We start from the raw sequence: 26,157 nt of genomic DNA, 5'->3' as shown, positions 1-26,157 counted from the left end.
CTTTGATTTCTTCAGTAATCTCTTGGTTATTTAGTATCGTATTGTTTAGCCTCCATGCGTTTGTGTTTTTTACATTTTTTCCCTGTAATTCATTTCTAATTTCATAGTGTTGTGGTCAGAAAAGATGCTTGATATGATTTCAATTTTCTTAAATTCACTGAGGCTTGATTTGTGACCCCAGATGTGATCTATCCTGGAGAATGTTCTGTGCACACTTGAGAAGAAAGTGTAATATTCTGTTTTGGGATGGAATGTCCTATAAATATCAATTAAATCTGTCTGGTCTATTGTGTCATTTAGAACTTCTGTTTCCTTATTTTTTTTTCACTTTGGATCATCTGTCCATTGGTGTAAGTGAGCTGTTAAAGTCCCCCACTGTTATTGTGTTACTGGTGATTTCCCCTTTTATAGCTGTTAGCAGTTGCCTTATGTATTGAGGTGCTCCTATCTTGGGTGCATATATATTTATAATTGTTATATCTTCTTCTTGGATTGATCCCTTGATCATTATGCAGTGTCCTTCCTTGTCTCTTGTAACATTCTTTAAAGTCTATTTTATGTTATATGAGTATTGCTACTCCAGCTTTCTTTTGATTTCCATTTGCATGGAATATCTTTTTCCATCCCCTCACTTTCAGTCTGTATGTGTCCCTAGGTCTGAAGTGGGTCTCTTGTAGACAGCATATATATAGGTCTTGTTTTTGTATCCATTCAGCAAGCCTGTATCTTTTGGTTGGAGCATTTAACCGATTCACGTTTAAGGTAATTATCGATATGTATGTTCCTATGACCATTTTCCTAATTGTTTTGAGTTTGGTTTTGTAGGTCCTTTTCTTCTCTTGTGTTTCCCACTTGCAGAAGTTCCTTTAGCATTTATTGTAGAGCTGGTTTGGTAGTACTGAATTCTCTTAGCTTTTGCTTGTTTGTAAAGCTTTTGATTTCTCCATTGAATCTGAATGAGATCCTTGCTGGGTAGAGTAATCTTGGTTGTAGGTTCTTCCCTTTCATCACTTTAAGTATATCATGCCACTCCCTTCTGGCTTGTAGAGTTTCTGCTGAGAAATCAGCTGTTCACCTTATGCGAGTTACCTTGTATGTTATTTGTCGTTTTTCCCTTGCTTCTTTCAATAATTTTTCTTTGTCTTTAATTTTTGCCACTTTGCTTACCATGTGTCTCGGCGTTTTCTCCTTAAGTTTATTTTGTATGGGACTCTGCGCTTCCTGGACTTGGATGGCTAGTTCCTTTCCCATGTTAGGGAAGTTTTCGACTATAATCTCTTCAAATATTTTTCTCTGGTCCTTTCTCTCTCTCCTCTCCTTCTGGGACCCCTATAATGCGAATGTTGTTGCGTTTAACCTTGTCCCAGAGGTCTCTTCGGCTGTCTTCATTTCTTTTCTTTCTTTCTTCTTTATTCTGTGCCGCAGCAGTGAATTCCACCATTCTGTCTTCCAGGTCACTTATCCGTTCTTCAGCCTCACTTATTCTGCTACTGATTCCTTCTAGTGCAGTTTTCATTTCAGTTATTGCATTGTTCATGTCTGTTTGTTTGTTTATTTCTTCTAGGTCTTTGTTAAACATTTCTTGCATCTTCTCTATCTTTGCTGCCATTGTTTTTCCGAGGTCCTGGATCATCTTCACTATCATTGTTCTGAATTCTCTTTCTGGAAGGTTGCCTATCTCCACTTCATTTAGTTGTTTTTCTGGGGTTTTATCTTGTTCCTTCATCTAATATATAGCCCTCTGTCTTTTCATCTTGTCTGTCTTTCTATGATTGTGGTTTTTGTTCCACAGGCTGCAGGATTGTAGTTCTTCTTGCTTCTCCTGTGTGTCCTCTGGTGGATGAGGCTATCTAAGAGGCTTGTGCAAGTTTCCTGATGGGAGGGACTGGTGGTGGGTAGAGCTGACTCTTGCTCTGGTGGGCAGAGCTCAGTAAAACTTTAATCCGCTTGAGTGCTGATGAGTGGGGCTGGGTTCCCTCCCTGTTGGTTGTTTGGCCTGAGGCAACCCAACACTGGAGCCTACCTGGGCTCTTTGGTGGGGCTAATGACAGACTCTGGGAGGGCTCACGCCAAGGAGTACTTCCCAGAACTTCTGCTGCCAGTGCCCTTGTCCCCACGGTGAGCCACAGCCACCCCCTGCCTCTGCAGGACACCCTCCAACACTAGCAGGTAGGTCTGGTTCAGTCTCCCCTGGGGTTACTGCTCGTTCCCCTGGGTCCTGATGAGCACACTGCTTTGTGTGTGCCCTCCAAGAGTGGAGTCTCTGTTTCTCGCAGTCCTGTCGAAGTCCTGCAATCAAATCTCACTAGCCTTCAAAGTCTGATTCTCTAGGAATTCCTCCTCCCATTGCCGGACTCCCAGGTTGCAAAGCCTGACTTGGAGCTCAGAACCTTCACTCCAGTGGGTGGACTTTTTGGTATAAGCGTTCTCCAGTCTGTGGATCACCCACCCACCAGTTATGGGATTTGATTTTACTGTGATTGCGCCCCTCCTACCACCTCATTGTGGCCTCTCCTTTGTCTTTGGATGTGGGGTATCTTTTTTGGTGAATTCCAGTGTCTTGCTGTCGATGATTGTCCAGCAGCTAGGTGTGATTCTGGTGTTCTCACGAGAGAGTGAGAGCATGTCCTTCTACTCTGCCATCTTGGTTCAGGGCCTGTTTGTGTCTGTGACTTCTTGATTCATTGGTTTCGTAGAATTTGTTTACTTTCCAAATATTTGTGCATTTTATAATTTCTTACTCTTATAATTTTTTATTTACTTCTTTCTTTGTGTGTTACTTTGGACAATATTTCATGCATGGTTCAGTCTTATGTATTGTAACTTGTGTTAGGGTCTCGCATATGATCCTGGGGAATGTTCCATATGTGACTGAAAATAATACATTTTCTAGATCGGAATTAGTTCCAGTGGGCTGATCGTATTGTTCAAGGCTTCTGTATCTTTTTTTTTTTTAAAGATTTGTTTATTTATTTATTTACTTATTTGGCTGCATTGGGTCTTCTTTGCTGTGTGGGCTTTCTTTAGTTGTGGAGAGTGGGGGCTACTCTGTTGTGATGTGTGGGCTTCTCATCACAGTGGCTTCTCTTGCTGCAGAGCACGGGCTCTAAGCATGCCAGCTTCAGTAGTTGTGGCTCACTGGCTCTAGAGCACAGGCTTAGTAGTTGTGGCTCACGGGCTTCATTGCTCTGCAGCATGTGCGATCTTCCCAGACCAAGGATCAAACCCTTGTACCGTGCATTGGCAGGTGGATTCTTAACCACTGCACCAGGGAAGTCCCCTGTATCCTTTTAATATCTTATCTACTTGTTCTATTAAATATTGAGAAAGGAGTGTATCCAAGTATAATTCATTTGTCTGTTAACTTCTGTCCTTTTTAATAGAATTTGCTTTATGCATTTTGAAGCTCTGTTTTCAAGCGTTAAACCTTTTATGATTGTTACATCCTCTTAATGAATTGTCCCTTTTAGCATATTGCAGTGCTTATATGTGTTCCTAGTGAGATTTCTTTTTCTGAATTTTGTTTGGTACTGTATAGTCAGTCAGACTTTCATTTGCTGAGTGTGTGCTTAGTATGATAGATACTTTTTTCTATTCTTTCATTTGTAACTTATCTGTGTCTTTATAGTCACAGTCAGTTTCTATGAAACAACATGTTTACGTCTTGCTTTTTATTCACTGTGACAGTTTTTGTGTTTTAGTTGAAATGGTCATATCATTTATATTTAGGGTTATCTTTGTGGTTGAATTTGAAACCATCTTGCTATTTACCTTCTAATTTTTTCTATCTATATTTTTTTCCTTTACCCTGACTTCTCTGTGATTAACTGCTTATTTTTAATGACTCCATTTTAATCACTTTCGGCTTGTGTTACATATATCTGTTTTCATTTTCTAGTGGTTGCTACATACCTATGTGTAAACTGTCACAGTCTACCTTCAAATAATATCTTGTTACTTCAACTTTGTTGTAAGAATATTACAACAGAATATTTTCATTTTGTGTTTCATCCTTTGTGGTGTTGTCATTTACATATCTTGTGGTTACATAATACACTGTTACTATCTTTTTATAAAATGTCATTTACACTCTAATTGATTTTTTAAATGAGAACCTTGTGTTTTAATTACATGGTTTCTATTTTTAGTTCTCTTTATTTCTTTGTGTAGATTCAAATTTACACTTGATATCATTTTTTAAAATCTACATAACTTCTTTTAACTTTTCTTTAGATCAGGTCAGCTGGGAAGGGGTTTCATTTATTTATTTGTCTAAAAATGTTATTTTTTTCTGGATTATTACTAGCGCTCTGAGTTCTGTTTGAGTTTGCTCAGGATTCCAAATAACTGGTTTGGGGACAGAAGAGGAGCCTCACTTGATTTGGGGGCAGTTGAAACTTAATACTAATTTTGGGTCCTTTATCTAGCAGAGAAAGTTGGTAACGTGAATGGCATACTGATTTTATAAGATAAGCATAAACAGTTTGAAAATCCTGTGTTTGGGCACATTGACTCCTTTTTAAAAGCTGCTGTTTAGAATAAATCCAAGGGGAACAGAAATGTCTTATATTCCAGTATTAAAGAGTGTGAATCATCGTGGAATTGGTTAGACATGCAAATTCACGTGTCACCCCAGAAGCACACCTTAAGAACTAGTAGAGTAATAGAGTGCTCAGTTGGCCAGGTGCCTGTTGAAATTTATGAGGAATTCCTGGAGGCACTGAATATGGCAGGTGCATTAAGACCATATAGTCCTTTGACGTGGGAGGCCAGTGACCTTTTCAGAGTGACTTTGAGGTCAGCTTTTCACAAAGACACTAAGATATTACCCTTTTTCACCATTTATATGTAAACAATGAAATTTCCAAGTAAATACATGACTGGAAGATAACAATGGATAGAATGCAGAAGCACATGAGAACCTAGATGTCTTACTAAAGAGATCTATGTCTGTTTTAATTTCTAATGTAAATATTGTTAATCCATGTCACAGAACGCTTTGGAGTCTTTTAGTGTTTTTTTCCTGGGTAGTATATTTTCCTGCCTTGACTTTGAAATTAGGACATTTCTTAATAACTTTGTTTTCTGACCATGTTCATGTTTTTCTCTATCTTCCTTAGCATATGGAGTGTATTATAGCAGTTCTAATATCCTTGGGGGCTAATTTTATCTCAGGTGATATTACTTGTTCTTTTCCATTTATTGACTTGTCTGCTGGTCATGAATCATATTTTCCTCCTTTCTATACTTGGTTATTTTTGATAGTCTGTTGAATATAGTGAATTTGACATTGTTGGTTGCTAGACTTTGTTATATTTGTTTAGATACTTTGGGGCATTTTTATGGAGTTCAGTAAATGACTTGGCTGTAATTTCAATCCATTCAGTGCTTGCTTGTAATTTAACTTAATTTGAGTAAATCAATTAATACTTCAGTGTTTACTTGTCATAATTTCAGGTCTAGAGCATTCTGTAGGGCTAATTTTGTCACACTAGTAGGACAATATACCTTTTTGGAAACAGAACGTCTAATAACTCATGTATTAGAAGATCTTTCCACTCTTTCTAAACTTCATGTCTCTGTGTATGCTTGGGTAATTTTCAACCTATTGCATTTGGGTTCTTTTTCCTCCATTGTTGGAATTTTTCCTTTGAATGTAAAATTTACTCAAGGTGGCCTTTCTGGGTTTCTCTCACTGTACCTTTTCCTCTGAAATTTTTTATGCCAGAAATTCTAATTGTTTTGGCTTTCCTGAATTCCCAACATTGCCTTCTGTAGTTACTGAGATCAGCAGGCTGTGATTGATGTCTTCCTTCTGTACCATAACCTAGAAATTCTATTTCTTTCCTTTCTCTCAGAGGTCCTTGTTTTCCAGTGCCATTGTCCAGTGTGTAATGTCTAAAGGTCATTTTTTTCATTGATTTTGTGTAGTTTCCAGTTGTTTGACCTATTACATTATTCCTTTTATACCATCTTGGCCATAAGTGGAAGTTTTAAAAAAGGCTCTGCATAGGAACTTCCACTCTCCAGCATTTATTGTTTGTAGATTTTATGATGATGGCCATTCTGACCAGAGTGAGGTGATACCTCATTGTAGTTTTAATTTGCATTTCTCTAATAATTAGCAGTTTTGAGCATCTTTTCATGTGCCTCTTGGCCCTCTGTATGTCTTCTTTGGAGAAGTGTCTATTTAGGTCTGCTGGTCATTTTTTGATTGGGTTGTTTGTTTATTTGATATTGAGCTGCATGAGCTGTTTGTATATTTTGGAGATGAATCCTTTGTCTGTTGCTTCGTTTGCAAATATTTTCTCCCATACTGAGGGTTGTCTTTTCTTCATGTTTAGGTTTCCTTTGCTGTGCAAAAACTTTTAAGTTTCATTAGGTCCCATTAACTTATTTTTGTTTTTATTTTCATTACTCTCAGAGGGGGGTCAAAAAAGATATTGCTGTGATTTATGTGAGAGAGTATTCTGCCTATGTTTACCTCTAACAGTTTTATAGTATCTGGCCTTAACATTTAGGTCTTTAATCCATTTTGAGTTTACTTTTGTGTATCGTGTTAGGAAGTGTTCTAATTTCATTCTTTCACGTGTAGCTGTCCAGTTTTCCCAGCACCACTTATTGAAGAGGCTGTATTTTTTCCATTGTATATTCTTGATTTCTTTGTTGTAGATTAGGTGACCATAGGTGTGTGGGTTTATGTCTCTGGGCTTTCTATCCTGTTCCACTAATCTATATTTCTGTTTTTGTGCCAGCACCATACTGTCTTGATTACTGTAGCTTTGTAATATATTCTGAAGTTGGGGAGCTTGATTCCTCCAGCTCTGTTTTTTTTTTCTCAAGATTGCTTAGGCTATTCGGGGTCTTTTGTGTTTCCATACAAACTGTACAATTTTTTGTTCTAATTCTGTGAAAAATGCCATTGGTAATTTGATAGGGATTGCACTGTATCTGTAGATTGCTTTGGGTAGTAGAGTCATTTTCACAATATTGATTCTTCCAGTCCAAGAATGTCGTATGTCTCTCCATCTGTTTGTGTCATCTTTGATGTCTTTCATCAGTGTTTTATAGTTTTTGGAGTACAGGTCTTTTGCCTCCTTAGATAGGTTTATTCCTAGGTATTTTACTCTTTTTGGTGCAAAGGTAAATGGGATTGTTTCTTTACATTCTCTTTCTGATCTTTCATTGTTAGTGTAAAGGAATGTGAGAGGTTTCTGTGCATTAATTTTCTGTCCTGCAACTTTAGCAAATTCATTGATTAGCTCTAGTAGTTTTCTGGTAGCATCTTTAGGATTCTCTATGTATAGTGTCATGTCATCTGCAAACAGTGACAGTTTTACTTCTTCTTTTCCGATTTGGATTCTTTTTATTTCTTTTTCTTCTCTGATTGCCATGGGTAGGACTTGCAAAACTATGTTGAATAATAGTGGTGAGAGTGGGCAGACTTGTCTTGTTCCTGATCTTAGAGGAAATGGTTTCAGTTTTTCACCATTGAGAATGATGTTGGCTGTGGGTTTGTCATATATGACCTTTATTATGTTGAGGTAGGTTCCCTCTGTGCCTACTTTCTGGAGAGTTTTTATTATAAATCGGTGTTGAATTTTGTCCAAAGCATTTTCTGCATCTATTGAGATGATCATATGGTTTTTATCTTTCAATTTGTTAATATGGTGTATCACATTGATTGATTTGCATATATTGAAGAATCCTTGCATTCCTGGGATAAACCCCACTTGATCTTGGTGTATGGACCTTTTAATGTGTGGTTGAATTCTGTTTGGTAGTATTTTGCTGAGGACTTTTGCATCTATGTTTATCAGTGATATTGGCCTGTAGTTTTCTTTTTTTGTGACATCTTTGTCTGGTTTTGGTATCAAGGTGATGGTGGCCTCGGAAAATGAGTTTGGGAGTGTTCCTCCCTTATTTTAGAAGAGTGTGTGGGCTTCCCTGGTGGCGCAGTGGTTGAGAATCTGCCTGCTAATGCAGGGGACACGGGTTCGAGCCCTGGTCTGGGAAGATCCCACATGCCGCGGAGCAGCTGGGCCCGTGAGCCACAATTGCTGAGCCTGCGCGTCTGGAGCCTGTGCCCCGCGACGGGAGGGGCCGCGATAGAGAAAGGCCCGCGCACCGCGATGAAGAGCGGTCCCCGCACCGCGATGAAGAGTGGCCCCCGCTTGCCGCAACTGGAGAAAGCCCTCGCACGAACCGAAGACCCAACACAGCCAAAAATAAATAAATAAATAAATAAATAAGAAAATCCTTTAAAAAAAAAATAATAATTAAGCAAGTGCTGTGATAGGGGAGTACAGTATTCTACAGGAGCACGTAGGAGGGACACAATCTAAACTGGTGAGTCTGGAAAGGCCAGCTAAAAAAGCGAGAAGCGTTTTTTTCTTTCAGCACTTAAAAAGTGTCATTCTAGTTTCTTCTGGTATCCATTGTTTCCAGTGAGAAATCAACCATTTTTATTGTTGTTCCCTCTGTCTTTTCTATTTGGCAGACATTAAGATTTTCTCATTATCTTTGGTTTTCAGCAATTTGACTGTGATGTGCTTACATGTGATTTTCTTTGTATATATTCTGCTGGGGATTTTCAGGACTTTTTGGATCTGAAGATTGCTATCTTTCATTAATTTTGGAAAATTTTTAGGCATTATATTTTCTAAAAATTTTTTTAACCTATTTTCTCTTTTCTGGAGATCCAATTACATGTATATTAGACCTCTTGACTTTGTTCCACAAATCGTTGAGGCTCTGTTTTTTAAAAATCTTTTTTTCCTTCTCTACTTCAGTTTAGATAATTTATATTGATTGTATCTTCAGTTTCACCGATCTTTTACCCCTGGTTTGTCCAGGGATTTTTAGGCATTTCAGGTATTATATTCCTCTGTTCTATAATTTCAGGTATTTTTTTGAAATTTCCATTTCTTTGCTGGATTTCTCCTCTCTGCCAATTTGTTTATATTTTTTCACAGTCTTAAACTATTTATACAATTATTTATAATTATTCCAACATATGGCCTCTATGGGTCTGCTTCTACTGAATGTTTTTTTTTTTGATTAAAGCTGTTATTTTCCTGCTTTTTTACAAGTCTTATTATTTTTTTATCTTTGCTGGACATTATGAATGCTATGATACAGGGACTCTGGGTTATATTATGTATTTCTCTAGAGAGTGTTGTGTGCTTTGTTCTGACAGACAATTAACCTACTGATGGATCACTTTAGTTTTACTGAGGCTTGGAATTAGACTTTGTTAGGGCGGGCCTATTTTGGTTTTTCTTCTAGTCCTCATGCCCAAAGAATGGCCTTTCTGGGTCTCAACTGAATGCCTAGGGTTTTCACCAATGTCTCTCTACTCTGTCTGGTTCAGAAATCTAATGTCTTTCCAGCACTGTACTACCTATGAAATTTCTGTTCACTCTCAATGCTCTGCGTGAGTCTTGTGGAATCTTGCTCTGTCTGTGTGCAGTTTTGGATTTGGCCAGGAACTTCGAGGGAACAGCTGTGCAGATTTCTGGGACACCTTTCTTTGTGGCTCTTTCCTCTGTGTACTCTGCCTTGCAAATTCCAGACACATTAGAATCTGTTTCCTCTGCCTGGCAAAACTTCAACTCTCTGCTTGGGTTCCATTTTCCTACATAGCAGTTTTGGAGATTTCCGTTAGGCAGAGAAACAGCGGAATGTGGGACCCACCTTATATATTTATCTTCTTTTAGGAATGGCAGTCCTGTGCTGTCTACTAACTAATGCCTAAAAACAGTTATTTCATATGACTTGTCCATTTTTATATTTTTATGTCCATTTTATAATTATTGATGGTGGGAGGGTAATTCCAATAGCAGACAACTCTGTCATAACTGGAAAAGGCCATTGATACTGCATTTTGTGAGGAACTATAATAAGGTCACTGTTTCAGACATGGAGTTCAAGATAAGAGTTCAAGAATTGGGACTGGAGGAGTTCTCATGAGCCAGATCACAGACGCACTGACATGGTTAGAGATGCACTTCAGAAAAATCCCTAGGCTCTAGTGGTGAGGTAAACGATAAACGAGAGATCAGACTGGAGCCCAAGAGACCAACTAGGAGGTCATTGTAGAAATTGTGGATTAAAATTATGTACGGTAGAGACAGTTGGGATAGAGAGGAGACAAGTTGAGGGATATTGAGGAGATATAATTGACAAAACTTTGCTTTACAAAGCTTTGATTAGAAGTGGAAGCTCAGGGACCAGAGAATCAGGATTTCCTAGTTGAGCAAATGAGTGATGCCACTGATATTACTGAGATAATAAAACACGAGGTGGGACAGATTCAGATGGGCAGAGGAGGAAGGAATATGATAACTTAATTTTTTTCTTTTTTGTTGAGTTGTTGAAGTATTTGAAATAAAATCCCAAACATTATTTTCATTCCACCTCTACACACCTTAACATACATCTCTAAAAATATGGTCATTTTCTCATAAAACTATTACCACCTCTGAAGAAATTACCAATGATTCTTTTTTACCATCCAATAGTCCATATTAAAATATTGCTGATTATCATAAAGACATCTCTTTGACAGTGTATTTCTTGGAATCAGAATCCAAAAATGGTCCACACATGGCATGTTGTGGTTAACTCTTAAATATCTTCTAATCCTGAGTGGTTTTCCACACCATTGATTTGCTCTCCTGTAGGATGTTCTACAATCTAGATCTGTCTGTTTCCTCGTGGTGCTTTCTAACTTCTTCCTCTATGTCCTGAATTTCCTACAACTGAAAATGAGCATTAACGGCTTCTAATAAGAGTAATTTCTTACTAGTTTTGTATGTCACACTGAACACATCAGAGCACACAATGTCTGGCCATCCCATTTGTGGCAAAGCTAAAATCAATGACTAGCTTCTGGCATTATCAGCCTGGTTCCTTGGACATGCTGAGCTTGTACTTCCAGTGCGAGAGTAAACAGAGTGAGAGAGAATAGGACATAGGCCAGAGGACCAAGAAACATAAATATTAGAGAGGTGGTCAGAGGGCAAGAAGCCCACAAAGGAAACTGAGAGGGAGAATTGTAGGAGGCAAGTATCGCTGAGCTTTCAAGTAAGACAGAGACTGAAACGTGTCTGTTGGTTTTAGGAATAATTGACGGTTAATGACTTGTAGTGAGAGCAGTTTTAATGGATGGGTTAAGACGCAAGTCAGATTGCCATGGACTGGGTGTCAGTAGGGCTGGGAAGTGGAGGATGTGAAACGTAAATGACACTTTCAAGAGTTGGCCACAGGAAAAAGGAAAGAGAGGCACAACATGAGTGTAGGAAGTGTTGTTAATTATATTGCTGTTGCTTTAATGGGGAGACATATTCATGTTGAGGTGAGTACTTAGGAGCCATAAGAGGTTATTATTAATAAAGTGGAAAGTTCCAAAAATGTTACTGGCTGGAAGTTCTTTCTGCTTTGTTCATTAATTTCACTCCCCAGATATACTTTTCTAATCTTACACCATATTCTTTTTGGGAGTTGACCTGGTTTAGGAGCCACAGATTTTGAAATGTTATGGAATTTCTTTAAAGAGCTGCTGTTAGATGTAGGTGTTAGAAAGATTTTTGTCAGATTTTACATACGTGTTGTACTATATAATTGGACCCATGTGCATCATTTATGTGCCATTTTAATTTATGTTAACCCTGTGTGTCAAAAAAAAGATTTTGATAATTACAATATTATTATGGGATTCTCTTTGGATTCCACTCTGAAGGTGTTTTTATAATGTATTTGGGCGTAGCAGATATAATTAATCATGAATACCATATGATTCCATTTATTTATTTATTTAACATCTTTATTGGAGTATAATTGCTTTACAATGGTGTGTTAGTTTCTGCTTTATAACAAAGTGAATCAGCTATACATATACATATATCCCCATATCTCCTCTCTCTTGCTTCTCCCTTCCACCCTCCCTATCCCACCCCTTTAGGAGGTCAAAAAGCACCGAGCTGATCTCCCTGTGCTATGTGCATGCTTCCCACTAGCTATCTATTTTACATTTGGTAGTGTATATATTTCCATGCCACTCTCTCACTTCGTCCCAGCTTATCCTTCCCCCTCCCCGTGTCCTCAAGTCCAGTCTCTACCTCTGTGTCTTTATTCCTGTCCTGCCCCTAGGTTCTTCAGAACCATTTTTTTTTTCTTTTTTAGATTCCATATATATGTGTTAGCATACGGTATTTCTTTTTCTCTTTCTGACTTACTTCACTCTGTATGACAGATCTAGGTCTATCCACCTCAATACAAAAAACTCAATGCCGTTTCTTTTTATGGCTGAGTAATATTCCATTGTATGTATGTGCCACATCTTCTTTATCCATTCATCTGTTGATGGACACTTAGGTTGCTTCCATGTCCTGGCTATTGTAAATAGAGCTGCAATGAACATTGTGGTACATGACTCTTGTTGAATTATGGTTTTCTCAGGGTATATGCCCAGTAGTGGGATTGCTGGGTCATATGGTAGTTCTGTTTTTAGTTTTTTAAGGAACCTCCATACTGTTCTCCACAGTGGCTGTATCAATTTACATTTCCACGAACAGTGCAACAGGGCACCCTTTTCTCCACACCCTCTCTAGCATTTATTGTTTGTAGATTTTTTTGATGATGGCCATTCTGACCGGTGTGAGGTGATACCTCACTGAAGTTTTGATTTGCATTTCTCTAATGATTAGTGATGTTGAGTATCCTTTCATGTGTTTGTTCGCAATTTGTATATCTTCTTTGGAGAAATGCCTATTTAGGTCTTCTGCCCATTTTTGGATTCAGTTGTTCGGTTTTTTTGATATTGAGCTGCATGAGCTGCTTGTAAATTGTGGAGATTAATCTTTTGTCAGTTGCTTCATTTGCAAATATTTTCTCTCATTCTGAGTGTTGTCTTTTCGTCTTGTTTATGTTTTCCTTTGCTGTGCAAAAGCTTTTAAGTTTCATTAGGTCCCATTTGGGTTTTTTTTGTCTTTATTTCCATTTCTCTAGTAGATGGGTCAAAAAGGATCTTGCTGTGATTTATGTCAAAGAGTGTTCCGCCTATGTTTTCCTCTAAGAGTTTTATAGTGTCTGGCCTTACATTTAGGTCTTTAATCCATTTTGAGTTTACTTTTGTGTATGGTGTTAGGGAGTATTCTAATTTCATTCTTTTACATGTAGCTGTCCAGTTTTCCCAGCACCACTTATTGAAGAGGCCATCTTTTCTCCATTGTATATTCTTGTCTCCTCAAGTTTCAGATTGAAGAACTTTTAACAACTTTTTTATAAACTCCTTCAGCTTTTGTTTGTCTGTGAAAATTCTGTCTCTCCAATTCTAAAGGACAAGTTTGCTGGATACAGTATTCTTGGCAGTTTTTTTTTCTTTGCACACTTTGAATATATCATTCCTATCCCTTATGGGCTGCAATATTTTTTGCTGAAAAATCTGTTAATCTTATGAGGATTCCCATGTATTAAACAAGTGGCTTTTCTGTTCTTGCTTTTACGATTCTGTCTTTATCTTCTGAAAATTTCATTATAGTGTGTCTATGTGTAGATCTCTTTGGATTAATCTTCTTTGGAAGTTTTTGGGCTTCCTCGATCTGGGTATCTCTTTCTTTCCCCACATTAGGGAAGTTTTTAGCACTATTTCTTTGAATATGCTTTCTGCCCTTTCTTTCCTTCTCTTTCTTGAAGACCTGTAACGCATATATTGATCCACTTACTGGTGTCCCTTATGTGATCTTCACATTTTTCTGTTCTTCTTTCTTTTTGCTCTTTTGATTAGATGACTTCCACTGCCTTGTCTGATTCTTTCTTCCATTTGGCCTAGTCTGCTTGTGAAGCCCTGTATTGAATTTTTCGGTTCATTTATTCTTGAAATCTATGATTTCTGTTTCGTACTTCTTAATATTTTCTGTCTCTTTGTTGAAACTCACACTTTGTTCATGCTTTATTCTCCTGACGTCAGTAAGCATCTTTATTACGATTATTTTGAACTCCCTGTTGGGTAATTCACTTATATCCACTTCGTTAAGGTCAGCTCCTAGAGATCTGTTTATTTGTTTGAAACATCCCCGTTTCTTTACTTTCTCTGACTCTCTGTGTTGGTTTTTGTATAAAACAGCCACTTTTCCCAGTTTTGACAGATTGGCCTTGTGTAGGATATGAACCTCCTTAATCAGCCTGGCCTGGTTGTTGAAATCATTGTCTTTGTTCTTAGTGACTTCCAGTAGTTGAGGGTGTTCCAAGACCCATCAGTGTCCTCAAAGATGTGGTTAATGCTCATATGCCTGTGTAGGCTTCTGGACAACTGCCAGTTGCCTGCTGCTTTAACTCCCTGATGCAGGTGAATTGGAAGCCCAATTATCAGGCAGGAGTTGGAAAAGTCAGAATATGACATATGCCGGGTAGCCCCTATGAAGAAGAATCCAGAGCTGGAAGAGTTTTTTCTTCCTCACTCTGTGCTGAGCCAAGGGAAATAGTTGCTCTGAATGCTTCTCTGTCCAAGTAAAACAGCCTTTGTTTTTAGTGGTCCCAGGGACTCATGAAGGCTGAGCCCTTTCAGCTCCCAGAGCTAGGTGAATTGGGGGCTAGTCCCTTAGGTGGCAGTTGAAAACTGGTGTGCTAGAGGTGTGGACAAGCTCCTTTCAGGAGAGAAGATAAAAATTTGGTCTTACTTGGAGCTGGGAGAGATAGCAGGGGACATGTCCACCAGGTTTACCAGGCTCACAAAAGGATCCCAGTGAGCTTCCACATGCTGACTAACTGGAAGCCAGAACCACAGGCAGCAGCTAGGAAAATATACAACTTCCTTCCAGGGAGAAACTGGGAGATGGGCATTATTTTGTCATCTCCCTCCATGCTGGGTCTGGGTGTATAGCTACAGGGAATCCTCATGCATCCATTTAAAAACTGCTTCTTTGTTTGCTATAGTACTGTGGTGCTCAGGAATGCAAGCCCAGTTGACTTTCAGAGGCAGGTTATTTTGGGGTCCATCCCTCAGGTGGCAGTTTTAAAAGTCAGGGTTCTAAATGTGTAGACAAGCTCCCTCCAGGGACATGCAGGAGATTTGGCTTTATTGTTGAAGGAAGCTGGGGGGAGAGAGCAGGGTAAGTACCCACTGGCTCTTTGGGGCTCTAGGCAGGATTCCAGTCAGCTGAAATGCAAGCTGATTAGAAGCTGGGCCCTCAGACAGTAGCTGGGAAAGTATGTAGTCCAACACCCTCCAGGAAGAAATTGGGAGATAAGCATTTGTGTGTGTTCCCTCTGCTCTGAGCTTGGGGAGATAGCCAGAGGGAGTGCTCAAGCACCTTGTAAAAACTGCTTATTTGTTTGCTCTAATACCATGGGACTTGTGAAGGGAAGCCCGTTTGGCTCTCAGAGCTAGATGATTTGGGGGCCCATCCCTCAGGCGGCAGCCTTAAAATTTGGGACATTAGAAATGTGGTGCAAACAGTGCGCTAATTGGGAAGAGGCTAGGAGTTGGTGGTTTCAGAAAGATTATAAGGCGCTGTTCTTGGGTGGGGTTTATAGCAAGAGTGTGTCTCATCCTTTCCTACACATTTCCTTGTGGGTATTTTCTCAGTTTCCCAATGTGTAGGAGTCACTAAAGTTAGTTTCTTGATATCTTTCAGAGGGAATTGATCTGTGTGTAGCTGTATATTCAGTGCATCCATGGAAGGAGGGAAATTCAGGAGTCTCTTCTGTGTCCATCTTGAGGTACCTGTTGATCTTTTCTAATAACCGACTCCTGGTTTCATTGACTTTCCATATTGTTTTTCTGTTTTGTTTATGTATGCTGTAATATTTATTATTTTTCCCACCTGCTGGCCTTGGGTTAAGTTTTTTCTACTTCCTTAAGGAAGATGTTCGATTGTGGATATGAGATCTTTATTCTTTTTTAAATGTAAGCCTTTACAGGTATAAATTTCCCTCTCATCACTGCTTGTGCTCCATCCCGTAAGTTTTGGTATTTTGTATTTTTTTTCTTTGGTCTCAAGGTATTTTGTAGTTTCTCTTGTAATTTCTTCCTCGACCCGTTGGTTGTTTAAAAGCGTGCTGTTTAATTTCCACATGTTTGTGAATTTTCGTTTCCCTTGTGTTACTGATTTCCACTTTTATTCCGTTGTGATAGAAAAAGATTCATTGTGTGATTGCAATAGTTTTAATTTTTATTAAGAATTGTTTTGTGGCCTAACATATGGCCTATTCTGGAAATGTTACATGTACACTTGAGAAAAATCTATAATTTACTGTCTTTGGGTAGAGAGCTGTGTATATATGTGTGTGTTAGGTCCATTTGGTTGATACTGTTGTTTAAGTCTTCTGTTTCCTTCCTGATCTTCTGTGTGGTTGTTCTCTCCCATTTCTTTCTTTTTTTTTTTTTTTAATTAATTAATTAATTAATTTATTTATTTATTTATTTTGGCTGTGTTGGGTCTTCGTTTCTGTGTGAGGGCTTTCTCTAGTTGTGGCAAGCGGGGGCCACTCTTCATCGCGGTGCGCGGGCCTCTCACTGTCGCGGCCTCTCTTGTTGCGGAGCACAGGCTCCAGACGCGCAGGCTCAGTAGTTGTGGCTCACGGGCTTAGTTGCTCCGTGGCATGTGGGATCTTCCCAGACCAGGGCTCGAACCCGTGTCCCCTGCATTGGCAGGCAGACTCTCAACCACTGCGCCACCAGGGAAGCCCCTCTCCCATTTCTGAATGAAGGCTATCAAAGTCTCCAACTCATTACTGTTTCTCCCTTCCATCAATGTTTGTTTCATCTGTTAAGGAGCTCTGTGTTTTAGTGTGGGTCTATTTGATTTCACCCTACAGTTCGTTTAACTTGTATTTTTATATCCAAGTATTTCACAGCTTGGGAAGTTTTTGTCCATTATTCCTTCAGACGAGGTTTCCGCTGTTTTCTCACTCTTTTTTCTTCCTGGATTCCCATAATGTCTTCTTTTTTGGATTCCCATAATTCCATTAGGGTCTGTTCACGTTTCTTCATTCATTTTCCTTTTTGCTCTGAGAACTAATAATTTCAAGTGATTTGTCTTCAACTTTGCTGATGCCTTCCTCTGCCTGTTGCAGTCTGCTTTTGAACCCCTCTTGTGAAATATTCAATTTACACTTTTAGCTCCACATTTGCTTTTTTAAAATAAATTGTCTCTTTGTTGATATTCTCACTTTGTTGATATATCACCTTCCTGACTTCCTAGGCAGTTGTTTTCAAGAGTTCATCTAGCAACTCTGAAGCCGGTGTTTCTTTTTTTTTTTTTTAATTAATTTATTTATTTATGGTTGTGGTGGGTCTTCGTTTCTGTGCGAGGGCTTTCTCTAGTTGTGGCAAGTGGGGACCACTCTTCATCGCGGTGCGCGGGCCTCTCACTGTCGCGGCCTCTCCTGTCGCGGAGCACAGGCTCCAGACGCGCAGGCTCAGTAATTGTGGCTCACGGGCCCAGCTGTTCTGCGGCATGTGGGATCTTCCCAGACCAGGGCTCGAACCCGTGTCCCCTGCATTAGCAGGCAGATTCTCAACCACTGCGCCACCATGGAAGCCCCTGAAGCCTGTGTTTCTTTAGTGTCACTTTCTAGAGATTTATTATGTTCCTTTGAATGGGCCACATTTCCCTGTTTTTTCTGTATTTTGTGAGTTTTTGTCAAAAATTGCATATTGAAAAAAACAGCCACCTCTCCCAGCCTTGTAGACTGGATACTTGCAGAGGAAAACCTTCACTAATCAGCCTGGTGTAAAGACTTAAGGTCGTCTCAGATCTTTTATGAGGATGTGCCTTCACTGGGCCTGTGTGTAAAGCCCAGCTTCAAGCCCCTAATTCTGCCACACACACAGCTGTTTTTAATTGTTTCATTTCTCCAAGAGCCTCACCCCTGGCTTCTTGGCCCTTAAATGTTCTGTTGTATTCCTCTGTCAATAATCTCTGCCCTCCAGGTGTGTGCAGGTCTACAGTTGCCATGAAGTTTTCATGGGCCATTGAATCCATCATTGCTTTCACAGCCACCAATCTGATATACAAAATATTCCACTATTCCTATCTCAGCTCTGAGTCATGTGAGACAGAAATCAGACTCTCAGACATTGCCTGGCATGCCACACATTGCAATCAAGTTGCACTCTTTTACTTTTCTCCCAATGGAGGACCAGTAATTGGGCAGCTTTCACTCTACTGCACCATATTGAGCCAGGAATGGGTTAGGATAAGAGTGAGCAAAAATGTCACGAAATTTGCTCTCATTTTGAGAGTGACTCTTTCTTTACTGGGCATTCACTTTGTTGCTTCAGATTACTGGCTGGTTTCTAGAGCTCCCACAAAGCTATTTGTATTCTATTGTTTAGTTCAGAGTTTTCATGGGGTTACATACCTGGAGCTTCCTATTCTGCCATCTTACCTATATCACTGCTGTCCTTCATTTTTGGAAGATGGTTTTACCAGATATAGAATTCTTGGTTAACAGTGTTTTTCTTTCAACACGTGAATATGAAATCCACCAGCCTTCTCCCTTGACGCTTTCAAAATTCTCTTTGTTGTTAGTTTTTGCAATTTTAATATAGTGTTTTTGTGTAGATCTCCTGTTGGAGTTCATTGAGTTTCTTGGATATGTACTTTCATGTATTTTATCATATTTGAGGAGTTTGGGACAATTATCTCTTCAAATATTTTCCCTGACTTTCTATCCCTTTCTCTCCATGTGGGATTCCTATTATGGATATGTTGTCATACTTGATGATGTCTTGTAGGTCTTTTACGTTCTGCTCGTTATTCTTCACTCTTTCCTCTTTCCACCCCTCAGAGTGGATAGTCTCAATCAGTTCTTCTTCAAATGTGCCAATTCTTTATTCTGCCTGCTTAAATCTGCTAATGAATCCCCCTAATGACTTTCTTATTTCAGTTGTGGCACTTTTCAACTCTAGAATATATATTTGATTCCTTTTTGTAATTTCTTTCTCTTTATTAGTATTCATCGCTTGGTGAGGCACCATTTTCCTGATTTCCTTTAGTTCTTTGTCCAAAATTTCATTTAGTTCTATGGGAATATTTAAGAGAGTGATTTAAAGTCTTTTTATGCCTGGACAATGTGTATATGTGTATGTCCACATTGTGTGGACAATGTGTATGTATATATACACACACACACAGACACATATATATAAATATATATATATATGTATATATACATTTTTTTTCCTCATTCATGGATCATACTTTGTTGTTTATTTTCATACCTCATAACTCTTTGTTGAAAATTTATATGTTAAATAACATAAAGTAGAAATTCCGGAAATCAGATTCTCCCTTCCCATCAGGATTTTCTGTTACAGCTGTTTGTTGCTGTTGGTGGTGGTGATGGTGGTGGTGGTGGTATTGCTCCTGTTTGTTGAAATCTAGATTGCATTTGGGAAGGTGTAATGGTTGTTACAGGTTGGAAGGAAGCTTTATGATATGAGAAGCCTATACCATTTTTTTGTGACTTTATTTTAAATTAATATAAAATGGTGTTGGTTTTTTTTGGATGTATTTTTATGTTCCATGCTACTAACGTTTAGGATTCAAACATTTGACAAAAGTGTATTTAGGACTTTTCATAAGTATTTGATTGAGAGTATTCAGTGGTGATATTTTGTTTCTTGTATATACATGGGTCTCTTTCTGGGCTCTCTATTTTGTTCCGTTGGTCTATATGTTTGTATTTAACCCAGTACTATTCTGTTTTAATTACTGTAGCTTGGTAATATGTTTTGAAAGCAGGAAGTGTGATCCCTTGAGCTCTATTCTTCGAAAGATTGTTTTGGCTATTTGGGCTCTTTTGTGGTTCCCTATGAATTTTTGGATTGCTTTTTCTATTTCTGTATTGAACACCATTGGGATTTTAATAGGGACTTCATTGAATCTGTGGACCACTATGGTAGTATGTACATTCTAAAAATAGTAACCATGAACATGGGATGTCTTTCCATATTATCAGTGTCTTCTTTAATTTTCCTCATCATTGTTTACACTTTTCAGTGTACAGGTCTTTCACCTCTAGTTAAGTTTACTTCTAAGTATTGTATTCTTTGTACTGAAGTTGATAATGGGTTTGTTTTCTTAATTTACTTTTCAGATTTTCAGTAATCTTAGTTGTAATTTTTTCCCTTTCATTACTTTAAATATGTCCTGCCACTCTCTTCTGGCTTGCAGAGTTTCTGCTGAAAGATCAGCTGTTAACCTTATGGGGATTCCCTTGTATGTTATTTGTTGCTTTTCCCTTGCTGCTTTTAATATATTTTCTTTGTATTTAGTTTTTGTTAGTTTGATTAATACGTGTCTCAGCATGTTTCTCCTTGGGTTTATCCTGTATGGGACTCTCTGCACTTCCTTGCCTTGATTGACTCTTTCCTTTCCCATGTTAGGGAAGTTTTCAACTATAATCTCTTCAAATATTTTCTTCTGAAAATATTTCTTTTTCTTTTTCTCTTCTTTTTCTGGGACCTTTATAATTCGAATGTTGGTGCGTTTAATGTTGTCCCAGAGCTCTCTGAGACTATCCGCAATTCTTTTTATTCTTTTTTTTTTATTCTGCTCTGTGACAGATATTTCTACTATTTTATCTTCCAGGTCACTTATCCGTTCTTCTGCCTCAGTTATTCTGGTATTGATTCCTTCTAGAGAATTTTTAATTTCATTTATTGTGTTGTTCATCATTGTTTGCTCCTGAGTTCTTCTAGGTTCTTGTTAAACGTTTCTTGTATTTTCTCTATTCTATTTCCAAGATTTTGGATATCTTTACTATCATTACTCTGAATTGTTTTTCAGTTACACTGCCTATATCCTCTTCATTTTGTACTTTACTCTTTCATCTCCTGCATATTTCTCTGTCTTCTCATTTTGTTTAACTTACTGTGTTTAGGGTCTCCTTTTCACGGGCTGTAGATTCGTAGTTCCCATTGTTTTTGATGTCTGCCCCTAGTGGCTAAGGTTGGTTCAGTGGGTTGTGTAGGTTTCCTGGTGGAGGGGACTGGTGCCTGTGTTCTGGTGGATAAGGCTGGATCTTGTCTTTCTGGTGGGCAGGGCCACGTCTGGTGGTGTTTTGGGGGTGTCTGTGAACTCAGTATGATTTTAGGCAGCCTCTCTCCTAATGGGTGGGGTTGTGTTCCTGTCTTGCTAGTTGTTTGGCATGGGGCGTCCAGCACTTGAGCTTGCCGGCCATTGGGTGGAGCTGGGTCTTAGAATTGAGACAGAAGCTCTGGGAGAGCTCTCGCTGATTTATATTACGTGGGTCTGGGAGGCCTCGGGTGGAGCAATGTCCTGAAATCGGCTCTCCCACCTCGGAGGCTTAGGCCTGACACCAGGCAGGAGCACCAAGACCCTGTCAGCCACATGGCTCAGAAGGAAAGGGAGAAAAAAAGAAAGAAAAAATAAATAAAATTAAGTAATTAAAATAAAAAATATATAAAAAGAATAAGAGAGCACCTGAATCAATAAACAAATCCACCAATGATAACAAGCGCTAAAAACTAAACTAAGATAAATATAAAAATCAGAAACAAATCAGTCGCAGACAGCAAAACCCAAGTGTACAGTTGCTTCCAAAGTCCACCTCATCAATTTGGGACAATTTGTTGTCTATTCAGGTATACCACAAATGCAGGGTACATCAAGTTGATTGTGGGCATTTAATCTGGTGCTCCTGAGGCTGCATGGAGAAATTTCCCTTTCTCTTCTTTGTTTGCACAGCTCCTGGGGTTCAGCTTTGGTTTTGGTCCCATCTCCGCATGTAGATCACCCTCAGGCATCTGTTCCCCACCCAGACAGGAGGGGTTAAAGCAGCGGCTGATTAGGCCACTCTTGCTCACTCAGGCTGGTGGGAAGGAGGGGTATGGTAGTCATAACTGGAATGTGGGGTGAGCCTCTGGTAGCAGAGGCTGGCATGACATTGTACTAACCTGAGGCATGCCGTGTGTTCTCCCAGGGAAGTTGTCCCTGGATCAAGGGACTTTGGCAGTGGTGGGCTCCACAGGCTCTCAGGGTTGGGGGCGTGTGTTGATAGTGACCTGTGCTTGCACATAGGATTCTTGGTGGCAGCAGCATCAGTGTTAGCATTTCATGCCTGTCTCTGGGGTTCGAGCTGATAGCCACAGCTCGCTCCCGTCTCTGGAACTTGCTTAGGCAGTGCTCTGCCTTCTGTGGGCACACAGGGAAGGAACCTCTCTCCTCGTGCACCCCGAAACAATGGTCTCTTGCCTCTTCGGCAGGTCCAGACTTTTTTTCCTGTCTCCCTCCCAGCTAGCGGTGGTGCACCAGCCCCCTTCAGGCTGTGTTCACACAGCCAACCCCAGTCCTCTCCCTGGGATCTGACCTCTGAAGCTGGAGCCTCAGCTCCCAGCCCCCACCTGCCCTGGTGGGTGAGCAGACAAGCCTCTCAGGCTGGTGAGTGCTGGTCAGCACTGATCCACTGTGCGGGAATCTCTCCGCTTTGCCCTCAGCACCTCTGTTGCTGTGCTCTCCTCCGTGGCTCCGAAGTTTCCCCCGCCCATCCCCTGTCTCTGCCAGTGAAGGGGCTTCCTAGTGCGTGGAAACTTTTCCTCCTTCACAGCTCTCTCCCAGAGGTGCAGGTCCCGTCCCTATTCTTTTGTCTCTGTTTTTTCTTTTTTCTTTTGCTCTACCCAGGTATCTGGGGATTTTCTTGCCTTTTGGGAAATCTGAGGTCTTCTGCCAGCGTTCAGTAGATGTTCTGTAGGAGTTGTTCCACATGTAGATGTAGTTTTGATATATTTGTGGGTAGGAAGTTGATCTCCACCTCTTACTCCTCCGCCATCTTGAAGGTCCCCCCCGATCTTGGCTTCTTTGTACAAACAATTTTTTTTCCTCCAGCTGCTTTTAATATTTTATATTTATCACTGGTTTTGATCAATTTGTTTGTGATGTGCCTTAGTGTAGCTTTATGTTTCTTATACTTGAGATCACTAAGCTTCATGGATGTATGGATTTACAGTTTGAAAAACTTTCACTCATTATTTCTTTCAATTTTCTCCCCTACTCCCTCACACTCCTGTAAGAACTCCAATTACATATTTATCTGACCACTTGAAATTGTTGTACCATTTGCTGTTCATTGCTAATTTTTCCTCTGTTTTTTTCCTGTCTTTTCTGTAGAAATGTATAATGTGCTGTTTAATCCCATCCATTTTATTTTTTATATCAAGCATTGTAGTTTTTATCTACATCTAGAAGTTCAATTTGAATCTTTTGTTTTATCTCTCATGCTTGTACTTAACTTTTTGAATCTATGGAATACAGGGATAATGACTGTATGGAATACAGTGCTAATGACTGTATTAATACCCTTCTAACACCTGTGTCAGATTAGCAACAATTTTAAAAAAAATTTTTTTCCAGACATGCCATGTGGCTTGTGGGATTTTAGTTCCTGACCAGGGATCGAACCCAGGTCCTCCGCAGGGAGAGCATGGAGTCCCAACAACTGGTCTACCAGGGAATTCCCAGATTAGCAACAGTTTTAACTGATTTATTTTGTTCCTCATGGGTCCCATTTTCTTGTTAAATCTGGTCATTTTTAATTGGATTCCAGACTTGCTGGGTGGTGGATATTTTGTAGACATATAAATATTCTTGAGCTTGGTTCTGAGATGTATTTCTGTCATTTGTAACCTGTTTGATCTTTTTGTGTTTTGCCATTAAGATTCGTTAAGTGAGATGAGAGGAAGGCTCATCTTTGGTCTATCTTATACTGAACCAAGGGCCAGCCATGACCAAGCACCTCCACCTAAGGGAGCAGCACCAATTTCGTCAGGACTTTCTGCCAGGTAGGGACATACTCCCTTGCTCTCTTGCTGTGACTCCATCTAATAGGCTCCCCACACCAACCCTGAACACAAACCCAAGAGCAGAGTAGAGGGATTTTTATTTCTTTTTCCCTGCTGTCAATCCGGCATCTGGAAGAACAGGTGTCACACGACAGGTTATAAGAATTACAAAGAATAAATAATAAATACACAGAAAAGATATTTTATATATATTATGTATATAGTATATGATTATATATACTTTATCTCTATTATTAATCTTTATGTTAAAGTCTATTATGACTTATTTAATATAGCTCCACCAGACTTTTTGTGCTCATTATGTTTAATTCATTATAAGGTGTATAGGTTTGCTAGGTCTGCCATAACAACAAAGTGTAGACTGGGTGTTTAAGCAAGAGAAATGTATTTTCTTACAGTTTGAGAGGCTAGAAGTTCATAATCAAGGTGTCAGTAAATTGGTTTCTTCTGTGGCATCTCTGCTTGGCTTGCAGATGGTCTCAAGCCAAGGAGAGATGAAATATATTTGACATATAACATTGAAATATATTTGACATATTTTAATTGAAATATATTTCAATTTTAATTGAAATATATGACATATAATATTGTGTAAATTTAAGGTGTAAAACATGTTGATTTGGTAGATTTAGGTATCGTAATATGATTGCCATTGTAGTGACAATTAGCACCTTGATCATGTCATGTAATTATCATTTCTTTTTGGTGATTGTGATAATTAAGATCTAGTCTTTTAGCAAGTTTGATGACTATAATACAATACTGTTGTTTATATTCACTATATCGTGCTTTAGATCTCTGGGACTTTTTTAGTGTTGCCCTCTTATTGTGTCTTCATATGGTCTTTCTTCTGTATGTATGCATTCCTTGTGTCTCCTTGTGTAGCCAAAGCTTCTTATAAGAACACCAGGTAGAATGGATTAGAGCTTACCTTCACAGCCTCATTTTAATGTAATTACTTCTTGGAAGGCTCTAACTCTGAATATAGTTACATTCTAAGGTACTCAGGGTTAGGGCTTCAACATATTGATTTGAGGGGTTGGGCACAATTCAGCCCATAATAGAAGTACAAATAATGATAAATGTTGAAAATCAGTGGCTTGTCATTATGTGCATGAATATCCAAGATCATTAACATTAAAACTAGTTGAAAAAATAAATCAGAGAATAAAGCAAAAAACATTGTTACTATATCAAAACCAACAACTTTCCCATGTGCAAATAAATACATATTATACCATATGTGAAAATGTTTCATTTACTATAAGAATCCAATTGAAAGAACTGAATCAATGTTTGCCTATATGTATATCTATATATAGAAAACTATTAAACTACATAAGGGATCTAAAGGAGAGTGAGATATACAGTGGCCAGAAGTATATTATTGGCAGACTGGATAATGTCATTATTTTACCATTGTAACAATATTATGTCTCACTTCAATTCATAAGTATGATGCTAATCAGAACCTCAGCATGATTATTTTTAGAGATTTGGCCCTAGAAAGTTATACTGTTTCTCTTGATGAAGAGCTTGTGAGAATAGCTAGGGAAATTCTGAAAATTGAGTCAAAAGATATGATTATCATAGTTAAATCTATAAGAAAGCTAAAGTAATGAACACATTGTGTAAATGGTGCATTGATAGATAGACCAAGGGAACAACAACAACAAAACTCGTATCAATAGATCCAAATATATAATGGAATTTTATATGTAATATAAGTTGGTTTTCAGAATAATACAAAGGACTCTGGTCTCAGAACCTATTTGTATAAAAAATTTGGAACTTGTAACTCTCACACATACAGTAAGAAAATGCCCAATGGAAATATGTAGATGTAAATCATCTATTCGATTAGCCTCTGTAATAACTGTTTATCAAAGAACAGTGAAATCCTGTATTGGAATAGGGATGAGGGGAGTGGAACTCTCATGTAATGTGACCCAAATGCCCTTCTTGACCAAACTTCAGTCAGGTTCCTCTAAACCCTCTTTTAGACTAAGCCTTGACCTTAGCATTCCATATCCATCCCATCCTTGACAGGGGTACACAGTCCAGTTTTAGCAAGAATCCTGCTAAGTCAGTTTAGATAGAATCTTCATCCTTGAGCCTCATCCCTCACCTTTGACATCTAAGCACTTGGCCTCTCTTTAGCAAGAATCTCGTTAGGTCAGGTTAGTAAGAATCCCTTTACTTTTGAAGTCTCCTTCTAGTCATTTTCCATCCACATATTCCCTCACTTTGCTCATCAGCTATAAGTCCCCAGCTTTCTTTGCTGTATTTGGAGTTAAGTCTGATCTCTCTGCCCTATTGTAATT

The 26,157-nt window shown here is 38.9% G+C and overlaps 1 long non-coding RNA gene across 1 annotated transcript in view; it reads left to right on the top strand.

Moving 5' to 3' along the window:
• Positions 1-25,510, top strand: part of LOC130706822 (uncharacterized) — a 116,656-nt gene extending 91,146 nt beyond the window's left edge. Inside the window, exon 8 of the long non-coding RNA XR_009006883.1 lies at positions 23,689-25,510. This is a non-coding gene — a long non-coding RNA (uncharacterized LOC130706822). The remainder of the gene's footprint in view (positions 1-23,688) is intronic.
• The last annotated feature ends 647 nt before the right edge of the window (positions 25,511-26,157 follow it).

Source organism: Balaenoptera acutorostrata, unplaced genomic scaffold (genome assembly GCF_949987535.1).
Source record: "Balaenoptera acutorostrata unplaced genomic scaffold, mBalAcu1.1 scaffold_831, whole genome shotgun sequence".
Classification (NCBI taxonomy): domain Eukaryota; kingdom Metazoa; phylum Chordata; class Mammalia; order Artiodactyla; family Balaenopteridae; genus Balaenoptera; species Balaenoptera acutorostrata.
This window is presented reverse-complemented; position numbering and strand designations above follow the sequence as displayed.